The 14,583-nt window shown below is 41.7% G+C and overlaps 1 pseudogene; it reads right to left on the bottom strand.

The window, feature by feature from the left end:
• The window catches only part of LOC112069072 (AMP deaminase 2-like), a 74,887-nt pseudogene that overhangs the window by 20,494 nt on the left and 39,810 nt on the right, over positions 1-14,583 (bottom strand).

The following is a 14,583-nucleotide window of genomic DNA, read 5'->3' as shown; positions in this document are numbered from 1 at the left end:
GCGTTAGCTACCGGCCCCCGAAGTCCCGAAGAAGTTTAACCCAACAGGTTTATATTCTACTACACACCATGCAACAGGTTAAACATGATCACATTACTGGACAAGGGGCACAATCGTAAGGCGATACAGCTATATCAATCGTCACTGGTCCATAACGACAGCTAGGAAATTTGACATGGGAGGACAGATGAGCCCTGATTTTTGTGGGTGGACAATCTCTGCAAGAATTAAGAATCAATGGGAGGCTAAAGGGTAAGTAAATACAAAAACTAACTCTTGCCACTCAATAGTTGGTGTTCTTAATCTCGTGAGAGATTAAGTGTCATCTTATTCTGAAAAGATTGGTCAAAGGAATTGGCCCTGGCCATTATTGTTTGTTTTGTCCATAAATGGTTGGCAAATACCACTCACAACACATTGTTCTGATATTTATTAGTGTGTTAACATGTAATTGACTAATTGAGTGGTTTTCACGGTTAATGCCGAGAGTTTTTTAAGGGCACAACATGACCATTTGTGGAGTTACTTGAACACATCTTTGATAAGAAATGTTGTATAAGTTCCTTGGTAAACACTGGGATACTAAATGTATGTATCGTTTGACTGTGTTTTTCACTAATCAGTCTAATATAGTAAGGAAAAGACTTATTTGAAGGGTTTGTGTGACTATGACTCTGTCGCTGATTTGCATGTGGTTTGATCACCTCACGGAAACCATTTGGATGAGAATGTAAGGTCATTTGTACTACTGATTTGAAGGTAATTGTATTACAGATAATTATGAGAAGTTATAGTTCAAGCCGCTATTTGTGATCGGAGCCAACGGGAGAAGGAGGCGTTGCCATTGAGCAAGGGTAGGCTGTCTTCAAGTCATTTTCCTATGACTGTATGTGTTACAGTTTTTTCTTTTGGAGTGTAGTATTTTGTAGTTCGAATCTAATTAATCTTTCATTTGAAAATGCTTTGTTTTATTTTTAACAGTAGTGGTGTCTTTGTGTGTGTGTTTTATCAAACAATTCTCACATTGGTGCAGTAAGTCTCACGGTAAGGAGGTTAATAACTATAAAGTACGTGAATAATATACATGTACGTTAATATAAATGTCACAGTCCTCTGCCGTGTCGATCGTGTGCTAGGCTGTGAGGGATTTTAAACTTGAGTGCCAAGACGCCAGTTGAATCTCCTGAGCATTGTATTCTATATTTTGGGTTGGATTCATTGAATTGCGGATTTGATTAGTTCTGTGCAAATGGGAATGAAATTTTTTTTGAAAACGACCAATTAATTTGAGTGAAGCAATGTATATGCGGTGATTGCATGTTCAGTGCTAATTTGCTACGTGGCTCATGAGAAGTTGTGTACTAATAGAGATTGAACACTGTTCTCAGCATGTCCTGGGGAAGGGACGGGGAACTATCATCCTGAGAAGTGAAGTCTGATCCTCATCTCTTTACACCTACCAGTGTGGAAACAATGTATTTGATACACTGACGATTTCTGCCTAATATCATTACTTCAAAATCTATACAATGTGCATTTTCTTGGATTTTTGTTTTAGATTTCGTCTGCAGACCAGTGTAAGTGTACCTAGACTAAAATTACAGACCTCTACAGTGCTTTGTAAGTAAGCAAACCACCACCTCAGCAGAAATCGGCAGTGTACTCAAGAATTAGCTTGTTCATCGCCCACTGTCATATCGATCCATTACCCAAAGTACAATGATTATGAGTTTTTAATCCCACAGAGCAAACTTCGTAACAGAACCACACTCCCACATACATCTGGCTTCAAGGAGAGCGCCGCGTGAAATCAGGTCTCGTGGTCGACATTGCTGCATAAGAAACTACTTCTAAGGAACCAATCAAGAAGAAGAGACTTGCTTGGGCAGAAACACATAATGGACATTCAGAAACCGTGGGAAATCGGTCCTTGTCTGGATTAGGTCCAACTTTGAGATGTTTGGGTCAACACTGTTCCTTTGTAGCCACCCAGAGCTCAGGTGAAGCAGAGTGATACTCCGCATGTGCCTGGCCGTTCCCCCATGCAGACGATGGAGAGGAGGCTGTATGGTGTCGGCGGTGCTCTTACTGGTGACACTCGTCAGGATTTTTTAGATTCCAAAAGAACAGGTTAACCAGCATTGGCTAACCACAGCATTCTGCGCGCGATGCACCATGTCACTTATGACATCATTTGTGTTTTCAAGCAGCGAAACAATGAACCCCACACAACTCCAGGCTGTGTAAGGGCTATTTGGACAGAAGGAGAGTGATGAGTGCTGCATCAGAGACTGGCCTCCAAGCACCTCGACCCAACCCAATTGAGATTGGTGGGAGAGTTGGACGCAGAGTGAAGGAAAAGGCATCCAACAAGTGCTTCAGCATATTGGGAACCTCCTTCAAGGACTGTGGAAAGGCATTCCAGGTGAACTGTTGAGAGAATGCCAAGAGTGTGCAAAGCTGTGTATCAAGGCGAAGGGTGCTATTTTAAAGAATCTAACAATATATTTTTGATTTATTTTACACTTTTTGGTTAACTTACATATTACATGTGTTTATTTTAATATTTTGATGTCTTGATAACACCTTAGCCCAATACATTTAAACTCATTTTTCACAATTCCTGATATTAATCCTCGTAATAATTTCCCTGTCTTAGGCCGTTTAGGGATCACCACTTTACTTTTCAAGAATGTAAATGTCAGAATAAGTAGTAAGAGAAAGAATGATTTATGTCAGCTTTTTATTTTTTTTCCATCACATCCCGATGCTTCAGAAGTTTTACATACACTCAATTGAGTAATCGGTGTTAGCATTGGTCTTTAATTGTTAACGTTGGGTCAGAAACGTTTCACCATTTCCTCCTACAGAACTGGTGTAAACCTGAAATCCGTTGTAGTCTCCTGCCCACACGCCTTTTTTCAGTTTCTGCCCACAAATTTATATAGGATTAAAACGTCAGGGTTTGTGTGGCTCATCCCAATACCTTGACTGTTGTTGTCCTTAAACCATTCGCTAACTTTGAAGTATGCCTGGGGTCATTGTCCATTTGGCAAGACCATTTGTGACCAAGCTTTAACTTCTTGACTGATGCGAGATGTTTGCTTCAATATAATCCACAATTTTATCTTCTCAATAGCCATCCTATTTTGTGCAAAGTGCACCAGTCCCTCCGTGCAGAAAAGCATCCCCGACCAACATATGCTGGTCACCTCCCGTGCAATCACGTTTGGGATGGTGTTCTTTCGGCTTTGCTTAAGCGTCCCTTTTCCTCCAAACATAACGTTGGTCACTAAATGGCCAAACAGTCTCTAATGTTTCTTTTCTCAGACCAGAGGACATTTCTCCAAATAGTACATCTTTGTCCCATGTGCAGTGCAAACCCTATCCTGTCCTTTGGCTGTTGTTCGGGATTGATTTGCACTTTTCGCACAAACAGATCGTCTCTTCTGAGCGGTATGACGCTGCGTGGTCCCACTGGTTGTTTAGTACTTGCGTACTATTTTTGGTACAAGAAGTGTAACCTTCAACGTTTGGAAATTGCTCCAAGATGAACCAAGACTTCTGCGGTTACAATTTTTTTCTGAGGTTTGGTTGATTGTCTATTGACTTTCTCATGGTGTCAAGCCAAAGAGGCAACTGAGTTTGAAGTTAGGCTGAAATAATCCACAGGTACACTCCCATGACTAAAATGATGTCCAATTAGCTATGCAAAAGCTTCTAAGCATGACATAATTTCTGTATTTTTCCAAGCTGTTTTAAAGTGCACAGTCCACTTAGTGAGTGTAATCTTCTGTCCACTTGAAATTGTGAATCAATGAATTTATAAGTGAAATAATTGTTGTAAAGCAATTGTTGGAAAATTACTTTTGTCTTGCACAAGTATGTCCTAACGCGAACTTGCCAAACCATGAGTTTGTTACAATAAAGTGTGGAGTGGTTTTAAAAAACGACGTTTTAGATACTTCCAACCTAAGTGTTGTAAAACTTCCGCTTTCACTGTAATCATACTAAAAGAAGTGCCTAAATGTTACATCAGAAAATACGAATTACCGCAGACATGTGCCCTCACCCACCACACACTTACAGCGTGCATTATCAGTGTGTCCCACACTCAAGTCGAAAGGAATGGGGTTTCAATGGTTTCTGGGAACACTCCATGAGCGTCTGTCCTTGCTCTCTCCACATGCCTATCTCCTGATACTCTCATGGCCCTCTTGATGAACCTCAGCAGGTTTTCTGGTTCATACAAGACGCGCGTGGATAGGGATCCACCTGGGTAGCAAGAATCACAGACATAGAAGAATGGATTAGGGCACTTAGTCATGATGCAACGATACAAACCAAGGATGGCACCCTGCTTGAGGAGAGTGGTTCTATTCAGGTTTCTTTCTTCCTGCTTGAGGAAAGAGTGGTTCTATCAAGGTTTTCTTCATTCTGTCTGAGGAGAGTGGTCCCATTTCGCAGGTTTTCTTAATTCTGCTCCTGAGAAAGGTTTCCATCAAGGTTCTTCCTTCTGCTCTGAGGAGAGTGGTTCCATTCAAGGTTCGTTTCTTCCTGCTCTGGGAGAAGTGGTTCTATTCAGGTTTTTCTTTCTGCTGCTGAGGAGAGTGGTTCCCATTCGAGGTTCTTACTTCCTGCTCTGAGAAAGGTGGTTCCATCAAGGTTCTGTTTCCTTCCTGCCTGAGGAGAGTGGTTCTATTCAAGGTTTCCTTCTTCCGCTCTGAGGAGAGTGGTTCACTTCAACGGTTATCTTAATTTCTGCTCGAGAGAGTGGTTCCATTCAAGGTTTCCTTCTTTCCTGCTCTGATTAATATTCAGGAGCATACATTACCAACAGAGACAAAGCTTAACTCAGAGACTAAACCTAACCTACAGAGACTCACCTCAAAGACTCACTCAAGAGACTAACCTCAGAGACCTCGACCTAGAGACTCCCTAACCTCAGAGAATCAACCTCAGAGTCTAACCTCAGAGTTAACATCAGAGACTAACCTCAGAGATCTAACTCAGACTAACCTCAGAGACTAACCTCAGAGACTTAACCTCAAGTCAACCTTAGAGTCAACCCTCAGAGTCTAACCTCAGAGTCTAACTCAGAGACTAACTCAGAGACTAACCTCAGAGACTAACCTCAAGAGACTAACCTCAGGCCTAAACTCAGAGACTAACCTCAGAGACTAACCTCAGAGACTAACCTCAGAGTCTAACTCAGCAGTCTAACCTCAGAGACTCACCTCAGAGACTAACTCAGAGTCTAACGCTCAGAGTCAACCTCAGAGACTAACTCAAGAGACTAACCTCAGAGACTAACCTCAGAGAACTAATAACTCAGAGACTAACCTAAGAGACTAACCTCAGAGACCCTTCAACATCAGAGCTAACCTAACCTCAGAGACTAACCTCAAGAGACCTAACCTCAGAGACTAACCTCAGAGACTAACCTCAGAGACTAAGCGTCAGAGACTAACCTAACCTCAGAGATAACCTCAGATACTAACCTCAGAGTCTAACCTCAGAGTCTAACCAGAGACAACTCAGAGACTAACCTCAGAGACTAACCCAGAGACTAACTCAGAGTCTCACGCCAGAAGTCCTATCCTCAGAGACAACCTCAGAGACTAAGCCCACTAACTCAGAGACTAACCCAGAGACCTAAACCTAACCTCAGAGACTCACCTCAGTAGACACCACCTCAGAAGACTAATCCCTCACGAGACAACCTCAAGACTAACCTCAAGAACTATACACAACAGCATTGATTCAAGGAAAAAGGTGGCGATAGCACAGTTCGACAGATATATGAAATAGCATCCCAAATTGGGTCCTACCTTTGTTGATCTTCCATCAGAATGTTGTACAAGGGGTCCTTTGTCCAGAACCGTCTTTGTTTGGATTCAGAACGACGTCTTTCCCTCTTGAATTAGCAAGCACACTGGCCATGCGGCGCTAAGCTCTCCTTCGTGAACAAAGTCAAACAACGCAACACGCCTAACGTCCCGAATACATTTCAATAATATAATAAAACTATATTGAAAAAACATACTTTAGGATGATATTGTGACATGTATCAAATAAAATCTAAGCCGGAGATTGTATTCGCCCATAACGACAGCTTTCCAGAAGGCGATTCCAGGTCCAACTTCGCGCTTTCGAAAAAAAAAAAATGGCGGACCCCTCACTCCAAGATGATGTATTCCACCTCAGAACAAGATAATCAACTCATTTCTGCTCTCACTTCCTCTTGACATCTAGGGGAAGGTGTATGATGTGTATGTATACTCCTAAGTGTCATGCCCATTTATAGGCAAGCTCTTGAACAGAGACCTCGCGTTCAGAAATCTCACTTCCGGATAGGAAGTGGGCTGCAGAATGAGTTCTGTTTCACTTAGAGAAATAATTCAAACGGTTTTAGAAACTAGAGAGTGTTTTCTATCCAATAGTAATAATAATATGCATATTGTACGAGCAAGAATTGAGTACGAGGCCGTTTGAAATGGGCACCTTTTTCCAGGTTACTCAATACTGCCCCCGCAGCCATAAGAAGTTAAAATGATAACATTACTGGAAAGGGGTACAATCTAAGGCGATACAGCTATTATCAATGTCATTGATCCAGTAACGACACTAGGATAATTTGACATGGGAGGAAATGGAGCCGATTTTGGAGTTGGACAATCCTTGCAAGAATTAAGGACAATGGAGTCTAAAGGGTAATAAATAAAAAATACTCCTTGCCAACTCAGAGAGTTGGGTGTTTTAATCTCGTGAGAGATTTATGTCATCTTATTCTGAAATAGATTGGTAAAGGGAACTGGCCTGGCCATTATTGTTTGTTTTTGCCATATGGTTTGCAAATACCCACTCACAACACATTTGTTCTGAATATTTATTAGTGGTGTTAACATGTATTTGACTTGTTGAGTGGAATATTTCCTTTGGGTTAGTGGGTTTTCACGGGTTAATGCCGAGGTTTCTTAAAGGGGCATGACACATGACATTTGTGGAGTTTTACTTGAACACATTCTTTTGATAAGAAATGTACTGTAAACTTACTGTAAACCTGGGATACKAAATGTATGTAATGTTTGACTGTTTTTCACTAAATAGTCTAATATAGTAAGAAAGACTTATTTGAAGGGTTTGTGTGACCTCTGACCTCTGTCCTGACTTTGCAGTGTGGTTTGATCACCCTCACCGGAAAGCCATTTGGATGATGAATGTAAGGTCATTTGTAATACTGATTTGAAGGTAATTTGTATTACAGATAATTATGATGAAGTTTATGGTTCATAGCCCTATTTGTGATTCGGACCAACGGGGAGAAGGAGAGGGCGTTGCATTTGAACAAGGGTAGGCTGTCTTAAGTCTATTTTCCTATGACTGTATGTGTACAGTTTTTTTTCTTTATGGAGTTAGTAGTAGTGAATCTAATTAGATTTTGTCATTTGAAATTGTTTTGTTTTATTTTTAACCAGTAGTGGTGTTTTTTGTGTGTGTTTTTTTACACATTACTCACATTGTGAGTAGATCCAGGTAAGAAGGTTAATACTATAAATATGAATAATTATACTGTATGTTAATATAAATGTACATTCTGCCAGTGTCGATGTGTGCTAGGTTGAGGGATTTAACTTTGAGTGCCAAGACCAATGTGATTCACTGGAGCATTGTTATTCTAATTTTGGGTTGGATTATTAATTGGGGATTTGATTATGTTTTGGAAACTGAATGATTTTTTTGAAAACTGACCAATTAATTTGAGTGAAGCAATGTATTATGGGTTGATTGATGTTATGCTAATTGTGACATGGCTAGAGAAGTTGTGTACTAAAGATGTTGAAACTGTTCTCAGCATGTCCTGGGGAATGGAGAGGGGGAACTATGATCCTGAGAGTGAAACTGATCCTCATATATTTGACCTACAGTGTGGAGAACAAGTATTTGATACACTGCCGATTTTGCTAATTAATTACTTAAAAATCATACAATGTGATTTTCTGGATTTTTGTTTTAGATTTCGTCTCACACAGTTGAAGTGTACCTATGATAAAAATTACAGACCTCTACATGCTTTGTAAGTAGCAAAACCTGCAAAATCGGCAGTGTATCAAATACTTGTTCTCCCCACTGTATATCCATTACCAAATACAATGTTGAGTTTAATCACAGAGTTCAAGTAACAGACACATCTCCACATCAACTGTTCAGAGGAGGCTGCGTGAAATCAGGTCTTCGTGGTCGAATTGCTGCAAAGAAACCACTACTTAAGGATACCAATAAGAAGAAGAGACTTGCTTGGGCCAAGAAACACAATAATGGACATTAGACCGGTGGAAATCGGTCCTTTGATCTGATTAGTCCAAATTTGAGATGTTTGGTTCCAACCACTGTGTCTTTGTGAGACGCAGAGTAGGTGAACAGATGATCTCCGCATGTGTGGTTCCCACCATGAAGCATGGAGGAGGAGGTGTGATGGTGTCGGGGTGCTTTACTGGTGACACTGTCAGTGATTTATTTAGAATTCAAGGAACAGTTAACCAGCATGGCTACCACAGCATTCTGCAGCGATACACCATTCACTTAGTGGGACTATCATTTGTTTTTCAACAGGACAATGAACCAACACACCTCCAGGCTGTGTAAGGGCTATTTGACCAAGAAGGAGAGTGATGAGTGCTGCATCAGATGACCTGGCCTCCACAATCACCCGACCTCAACCCAATTGAGATGGTTTGGGAAGAGTTGGACCGCAGAGTGAAGGAAAAGCAGCCAACAAGTGCTCAGCATATGTGGGAACTCCTTCAAGACTGTTGGAAAAGCATTCCAGGTGAAGCTGGTTGAGAGAATGCCAAGAGTGTGCAAAGCTGTTATCAAGGCGAAGGGTGGCTATTTTGAAGAATCTAAAATATATTTTGATTTATTTAACACTTTTTTGGTTACTACATGATTACATGTGTTATTTTATAGTTTTGATGTCTTGATACACCTTAGCCAAATACATTTAAACTCAGTTTTTCACAATTCCTGATATTTAATCCTCGTAATAATTCCCTGTCTTAGGCCAGTTAGGATCACCACTTTATTTTAAGAATGTGAAATGTCAGAATAATAGTAGAGAGAATGATTTATGTCAGCTTTTATTTTTTTCCATCACATTCCCAGTGGCTCAGAAGTTTACATACACTCAATTAGTATTCGGTAGCATTGCCTTTAAATTGTTTAACTTGGGTCAAACGTTTCACCCATTCCTCCTGACAGAACTGGTGTAACTGAATCAGGTTTGTAGGTCTCCTTGCCCACACACCTTTTTTCAGTTCTGCCCACAAATTTTATATAGGATTAAGGTCAGGGCTTTGTGATGGCCACTCCAATACCTTGACTTTGTTGTCCTTAAACCATTTCGCCATAACTTTGGAAGTATGCCTGGGGTCATTGTCCATTTGGAAGACCCATTTGTGACCAAGCTTTAACTTCTTGACTGATGTCTTGAGATGTTGCTTCAATATATCCACATCATTTTATTTTCTCATGAAGCCATCTATTTTGTGAAGTGCACCAGTCCCTCCTGCAGAAAAGCATCCCCACAACATGATGCTGCCACCCTCGTGCTTCATGGTTGGGATGGTGTTCTTCGGCTTGCAAGCCTACCTCAAGTCTAACCTCAGAGTCTAACTCAGAGACTAACCTCAGAGACTAACCTCAGAGACTAACCTCAGAGACTAACCTCAGAGACTAACCTCAGAGTCTAACCTCAGAGTCTAAACCTCAGAGTCTAACCTCAGAGTCTAACCTCAGAGACTAACCTCAGAGACTAACCTCAGAGACTAACCTCAGAGACTAACCTCAGGACTAACCTCAGAGCTACCTCAGAGACTAACCTCAGAGACTAACCTCAGAGTCTACCTCAGAGTCTAACCTCAGAGACTCACCTCAGAGACTAACCTCAGAGTCTAACTCAGAGTCTAACCTCAGAGACTAACCTCAGAGACTAACCTCAGAGACTAACCTCAGAGACTAACCTCAGAGACTAACCTCAGAGACTAACCTCAGAGACTCACATCAGAGACTAACCTAACCTCAGAGACTAACCTCAGAGCTAACCTCAGAGACTAACCTCAGAGACTAACCTCAGAGACTAACCTCAGAGACTAACCTAACCTCAGAGACTAACCTCAGAGACTAACCTCAGAGTCTAACCTCAGAGTCTAACCTCAGAGACTAACCTCAGAGACTAACCTCAGAGACTAACCTCAGAGACTAACCTCAGAGTCTAACCTCAGAGTCTAACCTCAGAGACTAACCTCAGAGACTAACCTCAGTCTACCTCAGAGACTAACCTCAGAGACTAACCTAACCTCAGAGACTCACCTCAGAGACTCACCTCAGAGACTAACCTCAGAGACTAACCTCAGAGACTAACCTCAGAGACTAACCTCAGAGACTAACCTCAGAGTCTAACCTCAGAGTCTAACCTCAGAGACTAACCTCAGAGTCTAACCTCAGAGTCTAACCTCAGAGACTAACCTCAGAGACTAACCTCAGAGTCTAACCTCAGAGACTAACCTCAAGAGACTAACCTCAGAGACTACCTAACCTCAGAGACTAACCTCAGAGTCTAACTCAGAGCCTAACCTCAGAGTCTACCTCAGAGACTAACACTAACCTCAGAGACTAACCTCAGAGTCTAACCTCAGAGTCTAACCTCAGAGTCTAACCTCAGAGACTAACCTAACCTCAGAGACTCACATCAGAGACTCACCTCAGAGACTCACATCAGAGACTAACCTCAGAGACTAACCTCAGAGACTAACCTCAGAGTCTAACCTCAGAGACTAACCTAACCTCAGAGACTAACTCAGAGTCTAACCTCAGAGACTAACCTAACTCAGAGACTAACCTCAGAGACTAACCTCAGAGAAACCTCAGAGTCTAACCTCAGAGACTAACCTCAGAGACTAACCTCAGAGACTAACCTCAGAGACTACCTCAGAGACTACCTAACCTCAGGACTACCTCAGAGACTAACTCAGAACTAACCTAACCTCAGAGACTAACCTCAGAGTCTAACCTCAGAGTTCCTCAGAGACTAACCTAACCTCAGAGACTAACCTCAAGAGTCTAACCTCAGAAGTCTAACCTCAGAGTCTAACCTCAGAGACTAACCTAACCTCAGAGACTAACCTCAGAGTCTAACCTCAGAGACTCACCTCAGAGACTAACCCAGAGAACTAACCCAAGAGACCTCAGATCTAACCTCAGAGTCTAACCTCAGAGTCTAACCTCAGAAGAGTCTAACCTCAGAGTCTAACCTCAGAGACTAACCTCAGAGTCTAACCTCAGAGCTAACCTCAGAGACTAACCTCAGATTAACCTAGAGTCTAACCTCAGAGTCTAACCTCAGAGTCTAACCTCAGAGACTAACCTCAGAGTCAACCTCAGAGTCTAACTCAGAGTCTAACCTCAGAGCTAACCTCAGAGACTAACCTCAGAGTTAAACCTAACCTCAGAGACAAACTAACCTCAGAGACTACTAACCTCAGAGACTAACCTAACCTCAAGAGACTAAGCTAACCTCAGAGACTAAGCTAACCTCAGAGACTACCTAACCTCAGAGACTAAGCTAACCTCAGAGACTAACCTAACCTCAGAGACTAGCTAACCTCAGAGACTAACCTCAGAGACTAACCTAATCAGAGACTAAGCTAACCTCAAGAGACTAACCTAACCTCAGAGACTAAACTACTCCAGAGACTAACCTAACCTCAGAGACTAAGAGACTAAGCTAACCTCAGAGACTAAGCTAACCTCAGAGACTAACCTAACCTCAGAGACTAACTAACCTCAGAGACTAACCTAACCTCTGAGACTAACCTAACCTCTTGAGACTACCTAACTCAGGACTAAGCTAACCTCAGAGAATAACCTAACCTCAGAGACTAAGACGGACTAACCTAACCTCAGAGACTAACCTACCCTCGGAGACTAAGCTAACCTCAGAGACTAAGAGAACTAACCTAACCTCAGAGACTAACCTAACCTCAGAGACTAAGAGACTAACCTAACCTCAGAGACTAACCTAACCTCAGAGACTAACTAACCTCAGAGACTAAGACTAACCTAACCTCAGAGACTAACTAACCTCAGAGACTAAAGCTAACTCAGAGACTAAGCTAACCTCAGAGACTAAGCTAACCTGCAGAGAATAACTAACCTCATGAGATAAGACTAACTAGCTAACCTCAGGACTAACCAAACCTCAGAGACTAACCTAACCTCAGAGACTAACCAACCTCAGAGACTAACCTACCCCTAAGAGACTAAGCTAACCTCAGAGACTAACCTAACCTCAGAGACTAACCTAACCTCTAGACTAACCTAACCTCAGAGACTAACCTAACCTCAGAGACTAACCTAACCTCAGAGACTAACCTAACCTCAGAGACTAACCTAACCTCAGAGACTAACCTAACTCAGAGACTAACCTAACCTCAGAGACTAAGCTAACCTCAGAGACTAAGCTAAACCTCAGAGACTAACCTAAACTCAGAGACTAGCTAACCTCAGAGACTAACCTAACCTCAGAGACTAACCTAACCTCAGAGACTAAGCTAACCTCAGAGACTAAGCTAACCTCAGAGACTAACCTAACCTCAGAGACTAACCTAACCTCAGAGACTAACCTAACTCAAGACTAACCTAACCAGAGACTAACTACCTCAGAGACTAAGCTAACTCGAGACCTAACCTAACTCAGAGACTAACCTAACCTCAGAGACTAAGAAGACTAACCTAACCTCAGAGACTAAACCTAACCTCAGAGAACTAAGCTAACCTCAGAGACTAAGCTAACCTCAGAGACTAAGCTAACCTCAGAGAATAAGCTAACCTCAGAGACTAACGAGACTAAGCTAACTAGAGACTAACAAACCTCAGAGCCTAACCTAACCTCAGAGACTAACCAAACCTCAGAGACTAACCTAACCTCAGAGACTAAGCTAACCTCAGAGACTAACCTAACCTCAGAGACTAACTACTCTGAGACTAACCTACTCCAGAGACTAACTAACCTCAGAGACTAACCTAACCTCGAGACAACCTAACCTCAGAAGACTAACTAACTCAGAGACTAACCTAACCTCAGAGACTAACTAACCTCAGAGACTAACCTAACCTCAGAGACTAACCTAACCTCAGAGACTAACCTAACCTCAGAGACTAAGCTAACTCTCAGAGACTAAGCTAACCTCAGAGACTAACCTAACCTCAGAGACTAAGCTAACCTCAGAGCTAACCTAACCTCAGAGACTAACCTAACCTCAGAGACTAAGCTAACTCAGAGACTAAGCTAACCTCAGAGACTAACCTAACCTCAGAGACTACCTAACCTAACTAGAGACTAACCTAACTCAGAGACTAACCTAACCTCAGAGACTAAGCTAACCTCAGAGACTAAGCTAACTCAGGACTACCTACCTAGAGACTAACCTAACCTCAGAGACTAACCTACTCAGAGACTAAGCTAACCTCAGAGACTAAACTAACCTCAGAGACTAAGCTAACCTCAGAGACTAAACTAACCTCAGAGACTAACTAACCTCAGAGACTAACCTAACCTCAGAGACTAACCTAACCTCGAGACTCAGAACTAACCTAACTCAGGACTAAGCTAACCTCAGAGACTAACCTCAGAGACTAACCTAACCTCAGAGACTAACCTACCTCAGAGACTAACCTAACTCTGCAATAAGGCTAAATTAATCTGGTATCCAGCCGGTGATAGCAATTGAGCCTGGGGGATTGGTTAAACCACATTAGACACGGTCAGCGATTAGTGATATGCTCACCTTGCATATGTTGCAGACATTTCAGTGTTACGGGTTAGGGTTAGGTTTAGGGTTAGAGGGAGGGACTTGCATACATTAGAGACGCTCTCTTTGAGGGACCTATGTTGCAAACTTCTTGGTGTGCCAGGTTTAGGATTAGGGTTAAGTTTAGGGTTAGAGTTAGGGTTACGTGGGACTTACCTTGCGTATGTTGTAGAAGTCTCTATGAGGGACTTTCTTCTGAGCTGCCAGCTCATTCATCTCATTCAGCAATATGTGCATCTGGAACTTAAAACTCAGGTACTGTAACCGACGGTAGCAGAACGACTTCCTGTGGTGGTGAATAAGCACAGACATTGTGTCAAATAAAATCAAACGTTATGCCTATAGGTCCATAAAAAATCTCTATAAACTTTACAGTGAAACATACATGACAAATACTTTACAGTGAAACAATACATGACCAATACTTTACAGTGAAACAATACATGACCAATACTTTACAGTGAAACAATACATGACCAATATTTTACAATGAAACAATACATGACCAATTACTTTACAGTGAAACAATACATGACAATACTTTATTACAGTGAAACAATACATGACCATACTTTACAGTGAACAATACATGACCAATACTTTACAGTGAACAATACATGCCAATATTTACAGTGAAACAATACATGACCAATACTTTACAGTGAAACAAATACATGACCAATACTTTACAGTGAAACAATACATGACGCAC

This window comes from Salvelinus sp. IW2-2015, unplaced genomic scaffold (assembly GCF_002910315.2).
Source record: "Salvelinus sp. IW2-2015 unplaced genomic scaffold, ASM291031v2 Un_scaffold890, whole genome shotgun sequence".
In the NCBI taxonomy this organism is placed as follows: Eukaryota; Metazoa; Chordata; class Actinopteri; order Salmoniformes; family Salmonidae; genus Salvelinus; species Salvelinus sp. IW2-2015.
Note: the sequence above shows the minus strand (reverse complement) of the source record. Positions and strands in the feature narration are given on the sequence as shown.